At 39.8% G+C, this 8,575-nt stretch overlaps 1 pseudogene; it reads right to left on the minus strand.

The window, feature by feature from the left end:
• Positions 1-2,442: 2,442 nt before the first annotated feature.
• On the minus strand, positions 2,443-2,834 carry LOC122735256 (annotated as a pseudogene).
• Positions 2,835-8,575: the final 5,741 nt, after the last annotated feature.

Here is an 8,575-nt window from a genome sequence, read left to right on the forward strand (position 1 = left end):
TATGTGTATGTGTATGTGTATGTGTATGTGTATGTGTATGTGTATGTGTATGTGTATGTGTATGTGTATGTGTATATGTATATGTATATGTATATGTATATGTATATGTATATGTATATGTATATGTATATGTATATGTATATGTATATGTATATGTATATGTATATGTATAGTCACCATTGGTTAAAGAGAGAAAAGGCAAATCATGGCAGTGGTTGATTCCTAGCTAAGGGGGTCTTGAAGTGGAGTTATATTGACCCGACATAATCAATATGAAATGTTTTCTTCCTAGGATATATATAAAGTAGATGAGGGAAAACTTGCCCAAACTTTTCAAACCTGACAACCATTGGTGATTTCTCGTGATTATTGTTGGAAATTATATTGAGCCCAAAATGGAAGAGGGGGCATATGTAGATGGTGATATCTTCCATTGTCCCTGATTAATAGCAGGGATTTCCAAAGAGAGGAACAGATTTGGGAAATTAATATCTGGTTAGGAAAAGCAATAAGTCAATAAGCATTCATCAAGTGGCTACTATATGCTAGGTACTATACCTGGTTTAATAATGCAGACAAAAACGAAAGAGCCCCTACCCTAAAAAGCTTAAATTATATCAAGAAACACAATATGTACACCTACAAGCACATACATACATACATACATATATATGCATACATACATATGCATTTGTAGGTGTACATATTGTGTTCCTTGACATGATGTAAGCTATACATGTATATACACAGATGTAAATATAAATATATGATAAGTACAAGGTCATTTGAAAAGGGAGGTACTAGCCACTTGAGGGATCAAGGAATTCCATCAAGGAACTCCACATTGTGCTTGGACTGAACTTTACAGTTATCATGTCTAAGAATAGGATTTGTATTTCTGAATCACAAATTAAGAAATAGAACTAATAGTCTCTTGGCCAATAATGGAGTCCATTTAGCAAAGGACAAAAAGAACATATTTACCTGGAGACTTTAAGTTCAGACCAGAGAAGGATTATTTGTTTGTTTTGGTTTGATTTTTTGAGGGACAAGGAGGGTTAAGTGACTTGCCCAGGGTCACACAGCTAGTAAGTATCAAGTGTCTGAGGCTGGATTTGAACTCAGGTACTCCTGAATCCAGGGCTGGTGCTTTATCCACTGAGCCACCTAGCTGCCCCCAGAGAAAGATTATTTGAAGGAGCACTTGGCATATTTACCTAGAGAAGAGGAGAGAGTAGATGTACCCATGCAGTTTTATGGGAAGTAGTAATGATTGGCACTTTCAAAAAAAGTAAACCTCACATCTTATAATTCTAAATAAGGCAAAGGTAGAAATTTAAGGAATCTAACTTTTGTCTTTGAGTAGATCTCAAAGATTTCAGAGAAGGTTCCTATGGAGTGCCTAAAATTCTGCAGAGGAAATTATCTCAAGAAGAATGAGAAGCTCACATGAATAAAATTCCTATGGCATAAACATGAACGATTCTGACTAGAAGAAAGGGACTAGTCAAAGAGGTAAGAGTGGATGGATAGAGAACTCATCAATCAACTGGGAGTTAAAAAAAAAAAAAGTCAGTCAGCTAGAATCTAGGGTAAGTAAATAAAAGTGACTATGCATGTCTTTTGTTTTGGTGGGGCAATGAGGGTTAAGTGACTTGCCCAGGGTCACACAGCTAGTAAGTGTTAAGTGTCTGAGGCCAGATTTGAAGTCAGGTCCTCCTGAATCCAGGGCCGGTGCTTTATCCACTGTACCACCTAGTCACCCCTTGACTACACATGTCTTGTAAGTATTCTGGCAGAAGCTCAAAACTCAGAATTAGGTGAAGTCAGCAGTGAATGATAAAGATAAAGGGAGGGATGTGATATAGTGCACCGAATGCTAGGCTGCCAGTCTTTCCTCTTATGTATACTACTGGAAAGCCACTAAAGCTCCCTAGGCCTCAGTTTCTCCATCTTTTTTTTTAATTTTTTCTATTTATTAATTAACCGTTGTGATAAATGCTGTTTCCTGGGTTTCCATGGACCTCCCGGGGCCACACCAGGCCAGGTGGGAGCCTCCCCCCATCTTTAGCCAAGGTAGAGAAGACTCTGAGGCTGAGACACCTTTTTTTTTGCAGGGCAATGAGGGTTAAGTGACTTGTCCAGGGTCACACAGTGAAACCCCCTTCATTTTACAGAAGAGATGTCTGAGGACCCAGGAGGGGCTAACGAAGGGAGACCTCAATGGGGGAGGCAGCATCGGGGTTGGGTTGGGGCAGAAAGTAGGAGGAATCTGCCAGACCCACAGGCCAGGTGAGACACAGGATGAGGGGAGGGGCAGATGGCCAGACAGGGACACGCACAAGCACTCCCTCTCTGTGCAGGATCCAGGGGCATCATTCCCAGTCCCTGCCCAACAGGTGCAAGGATTTCAGGGAAGAACCAGGAATCCAGAGGACATTTCAATCCTTCCCATCATAAAGCAGCCATGGGCAGGGATGGGGACGAGGCCCCTGGGCTCCATCTTCAGGACCCTCTAACTCAGGACAGCCTTGATCTCTGCCACTATACACTGGTATTTGTCCAGAGAGTCCACGAAGCCATGTCCAGCCTTCTTGGAATGGACAAGTTTCCCAGCAACTGTTACTTCAAAGAAACCGGTGACCTCCCGGGTGCCTTCACCATTGACGGTCAGGAGGCCGGGGAATTCATCCTCCAGCTTCTTCTTCAGTAACAGATACTTGGGCTTGTAACCTCAGGCACCACAGTAAACCACATGGACTTGGACCGCCATGGCTGGAGCCCCAGCTTTGTTCCGGACCCGCTAGACTGCTGCAGTAGGACAGAACGTTGGCGCTGCCCGCGTTCCAAATTCAGTTTCTCCATCTTTAATGTGAGAGGGTTTGGCTCATATGGCCTCTAAGTTTCCTTCTACCTCCAAATATATCATCCTGTATCACTTAATTACTTTGGGCCCCAGTTTCCTCATCTATGAAATGGATGCATTAAACAAATAAGCTGTCATCTACTCCACTACCTCTTAAGTTCTCAATTCTTGCTTTGTTTTTACCAATAATAATGATCTTTTGACTTGGAAGTAACAAAAATAGTTCATAAGAGGTAAGACCCAACTTAAGAAGAAAGCATGACAGCTGCTTCCTTCAAAGAGCTTGTCAGTGAACCCAGATGACCTCCATCCTTGGGTACTGAAAGAACTGGAGGAGGTAACTACTGCTCTGCTCTGAAGTATCTTTAAGAAATTGTAGAGAATGGGAGACTTGTTGCAGGACTGGACATAGATAATATGCCATTCCAAATGCATTTCCCTCTTGTTCCACCTTGTCAGCACAAAACAGAAATGGAGACTGTGTGATTATTGTATCCTCAAATTCCAACATGCCCCCATCTCCCAGATATTGACAGCCCTTGTACCTAGGGGATTCAGGGCTCATGGCATGTCTGTTAGTAATAAGTGTTTCCATTAAAGCCTGTACTTCCTTGGTTCAGCTATTTTAACAAGGACCATCATTTCACACACTGTTGTCCTGAAAATGTGATAGTATTTGCCAGTCTTTAGATGGAAAGCACTTACACCTCATAAGTCAGTAATAGTTTCTTGTATTAAAACATTTGCTTCGCCCATTTGGCCATCTCAGCCTGACCCTTTTTTCAAAGGCTGTTCATTGAGTAAAAAAATCCCCAAAAAACAAAAAAACAACAACATCACTCTTGTGCTTGGCTGTCTGGCTCCTAGACCAAGGCACACACTTCATCTAATGGGATGTGAGCTGACGATTGTGTACACTTGCTCTCTCTCTCCAATAGTTGCCTTGTAATGGATTTTAAAGCACTTCTTAATGGCCTCCTAGACAATGCCCAGTGAGTCTGTAGCAAGGCCTTTCCATAGAACTAGGTCAAGTGAACAATTTGTACAAGAATTCCCTGAAAGTTGCTCTAGATGTTAATATTGCTTTCCTAACTCACATCATGACTAGCAAGTTTATGTCTGTCTTATTGGACCCCAAACCACAGATACTCAAAAGGAGGGTTTTACCAAATGAAGCAGAGGCTGAAACTCTTTAGACCTTCAAGTTGCAATATGACTAATTCCATGTGGAGTGTGGGGTTGATAATTTAATTACATTCAACAAGCACTTATGAAACACCTATTATGTACAAAACATTAAGCTAAATATGGAGGATACAAAAGTGATAAAAGAAGTTATGATATCACAATAGGGATGCAGGAGCAGGGAGTGACTGGGTCAGGTTTAACATGTAAGGGGAAAAACAGGACCTGGAGGCAGAGCCTGAGTTGGGCGCTTACTACGGGTATGGTCTTAGTAAAGTCGGTGTGAAAACAAAGGGGAAAAAGATAAATTAAAAGAGCAAGAAAATCAAAATTTTATAAAAAGAGGAAGGAAGGGAAATATGAGGAAGGAAAGAAGGAAGGGAGGGAGGGAGGGAGGGAGGGAGGGAGGGAGGGAGGGAGGGAGGGAGGGAGGTCAATGTGGTCCAGGAGAATTGGCTCTAGAGTCAATGGCTGTGAGCTCAGATTCTGCTTCTGTAAATTCTACCCTGGACAAATCACTTAATCAGAATTTTGTGTTATGTGATCCTGTAATTCTAAGTCATTTGAGCACTCCAAGCCTCAGTTCCTTCATTTTTTCAATGAGGGAGTCTAATGTCTCTTCTGTTTCTATCAATCAGTCAATTCAATAAATTTCTACTATGTACCAGACTCTGTGCTAAGCACTGGAGGCACTGTGCTAAGTTTTAAATCTCTGTAGCTATACATATGATCAAAGGTAGAATATGATGTGGCAAGAGGATATGAAGAAACTATGCTAGAACAATTTGAGAAGGGAGAGGTCACTTTCTTCTGAGTAACTCAGGGAGAATCTTGACATAGAAGATGAATGGGAAGATAGTGGTGTTCACTTACTAGGTATGTGATCACATAACTGCTTGCTGTCTGCCTGAAAAACAGAGATAATAGCATCTACCTCTTAGGTAGATATTTGCAAAGTGCTTTGCAAAACTTAGTGATATATAAATGCTATTACCATTAGCATCCAGTGTCAACAACAGAAACAGGGGAACTGGAACATGAATTAGATTTAAGGACTAATATGAGGAATTATGTTTGGGATATGAGCATTTTGAGATTCTAAATGGGACATCCCAACTGGAGACCATAGAATTTTAGATTTTTGAGCTGAAAGGAATCTAAGATGTGATCTAAACTGAGCCATCATAGGAATAGACACGTTTAAGGACACCAGACTTCCTTCCTGATTCTTCTTCTGGACTTTCTCTATAATGCTCTAACTTTCACCCTGTAAACTCACTCTCCCCTGGACTTCTCACATTGAAAGTACCCACTGTCCGCTTTTCTTTTCCCTATGTTTGCTGGTTCCTCCTAGAATATCCATCGCAAGGAGGATGTCAAGACTACTTCGTTCCTTCCTCATGCTAGGAACCTTGATCCACCCTCCCCTCACTTGCAACTTTCTTTTGGAGATTGTCTTCCTCCCATTAGAATCTAAGCTCCTTGAGGTCAGGGATTGTTTTTTTTTTCTTTCTGCTTATAGTTATTTCCCTCATGCTTAACACAGTGCCTGGCATACCTTAGGCAGTTAATAAATGCTTGTTGACTTGACCTATTGATAGACATCTTAGAATCTCATCTCATTTGTGGTAGAAAAAAACACTGAGCTGGTAGTAAAGAGACCTGAATTCTAGTTACAATTTTGCTACTAAGCCCTGTATGTCCCTGAAAAGCCTCTAAAGTTGTCTGGCATCAGTTTCCTCATCTCTAAAGTGAGAGGATTGGACTCTGTGATTGCTAGGGAACTTTTCTGTTCTAGTATCCTGTAAACTGCTTAATAATAGGACTTTTTCACATATATCAAATATACTCTTTGGGAAGTCACAAAAACACATATCAAAAATAAATCTTATGGGTAAATGATATTAATATTAGCTTTTTGTTTTAATTTTACTAAGGAAACTAGCATAGGAAAAATAGGGACATAATCCATATATGCTATCTTTTTATTTATTTTTATTTTATTTTTTATTATTTTTGGGGGGAGGGTCAATGAGGGTTAAGTGACTTGCCCAGGGTCACACAGCTAGTAAATGTCAAGTGTCTGAGGTCAGATTTGAACTCGGGTCCTCCTGAATCCAGGGCTGGTGCTTTATCCACTGCGCCACCTAGCTGTCCCCATAATCCATATATATTATCAATGGAATGAGGCATTCATGTAGAGAATTCCTATTGAGGTCACTTCTTTCACCAATGCAGCTTGGTGTCTTTTTCTTCAAATTCTAGTCTTAAAAAGTTGCCTGAGAGGGTGAGTGACTTTTCCAAGGTCATAGCCAATATTTGTCAGAGGTAGGTCATGAGCTTGTATCTCCCTGGCTAAAAGGTTGGCTCTCTATTCATGATGCCAGCTGCCTTTCACACAGGGCAAATATCTTGCATTAGCTGGATATTCGTGATACAACCACAATTATACTTCACCCATTGAAAGAATAGAATCCAAGCCAAAAACAAAAGTAATTGGATCCAAACTTGGTAGGACCTCCAGATAGACTCAGTCCCTCATTTGAGCCCAGAGAGCTGTAGTAATTTCTCCAGCATTCAAAAGTTGATTCCAACCCAGTTGCTATCATTCCAACTCATTCCACCACACTACCCAGTCTAGGGGAAAAGATAAATCATGACCACAGGAAAAAAAAATAACCAATTCCCAAGTGTTTGGAAGGTCATTCATATCTAACATTGAGAGAGATTGGGGTATTCTTAAACCAATGTAATGTTGAACCCTTGATAAAAATGACTTTCTATGGTCTTTGGACAGTGTGAGATCTAAATCTCTGTGGTTCCAATTGCAAAATTACCTTTGAAAAACGAAAGCTGAGAGGCTCCTAAGTGCTTTCAATATAATCTTTCAATATAACAACAAAAGATGGATGACAGAGCAGCTTGTGAAGTGTCTGAGCTTCAGTGACAGACCCACCCCAATCCCTAAGAAAACACTGAAATATAAAGTATTCCCAAACCCTGTAAAATTTTCCAGAAGAGCATAGATCTACAAGTGTGCCAAATTGTTTAAGAACTTGGGTGAATTCAGTCACTAAATGAACCTTTGAGTTTTATAGATATGATACAACAGAGGTAGACTGACCCAGGGGATCAAGTCCTGGGCTTGGATTTAGGAACATAAGGTTTCAGCTAATAACTAGCTGTGTGAACCTGGGAAAGTTGTTTAACCATTCTGATCCTCAGTCCCTCATTTGTAAAACAGGAATAATTAATTTTTATTTCATTTCATTAGAAGCCTATAGGTATTACAATGGATAGAGTGCTAGACCTGGAGTCAGGAAGATCTGAGTTCAAATCCAGCCTCAGACTCTTAATAGCTGTGTGACCATATGTAAATCATAACCTCTGGCTGCCTCAATTTCCTCAAATGGAAATAATAGTAGCACTTACCTCCCAGGGCTGTGGTTGTTGAGAGAATAAAATGAGATCATATTTATAAAGTGCTTTGCAAACCTTAACGTACAAATGGTAGCTGTTATTTTTAATAATAACCATAGGATTTAACTTCCAGGTTTTTTGAAAAGAAAAAAGTGAAATATTTTAAAGCAATTTGCAAACCTTAATAAATGCTAGTTATTAGTATTTATAATAACAATAGCACTTGTGGGGTTGTTGTGAGGTTCAATTAGAAAATACATGTAGGAGACTTCAAAATGGGAACTATTATTATTTCTTAGTTTTTAAAAGTCCACTATTCTGTACCAGTCAGTCTTATTTAATAGCGTTTAATTAAGTGCAACACTGTTCTGATTTATAGATCTTAAAGCTGCAAAGAGTTTTTCACAAAAGCCAATGCAGGTGGACTACTGTGCCTTCCCCCAGTGGTGGCTGTCAGCACTAATGAATGGACTTAAAAACCTCTTTGTTATTAATTAGTCCTCAAAAAACTAGCAGCAAAAACTAGAGTCAAGTCTTGAATTACGTTAAAGGGGCATTAACGCTTTTCCTCTGGAGGACAGATGAAAGCCTACATCAGTATATAATATTCAAGATATATTTGATACTCAGAGAATTCATAGAAATATTCATAGAATAGTCAAGCTCGACAGAAGTTTGTAGGTCAGATGGTCCAGCCCCTTTGAAGGAAACTTTGACCTATCGTCTTAAAGCATAGGAAAAGGTTCTTTTATTGGACTTTCCCAATTATATTGCATAAATATATGGGAAAAGAGCATAATTACTTACCATCTCCTTTCCATGGAATGGGGGTGGCAATCTGCAAAGAACTGAGAATTAACTAAGGAGGGTGTTTTAATCTAGGCATATCTTTACTGTGTGAAATGCCAGTGTCTCCATTGTCCATTTAACTGACTTCTTACAGAAAGGATAAGGGGAGGGAAAAGAAGTGCACAGAGATAATTTCTTGATAAGAAAGCTAGGATTTTTGTGTGAGGGCACAAATTATTTTCCTTGAGAAAACATCTCTGAGATAATGATGGAAATCAATGGGAAAATAGACCCAAGTCCAGCTCAGGTCAATGC

This window comes from Dromiciops gliroides, chromosome 1, assembly GCF_019393635.1.
Source record: "Dromiciops gliroides isolate mDroGli1 chromosome 1, mDroGli1.pri, whole genome shotgun sequence".
In the NCBI taxonomy this organism is placed as follows: domain Eukaryota; kingdom Metazoa; phylum Chordata; class Mammalia; order Microbiotheria; family Microbiotheriidae; genus Dromiciops; species Dromiciops gliroides.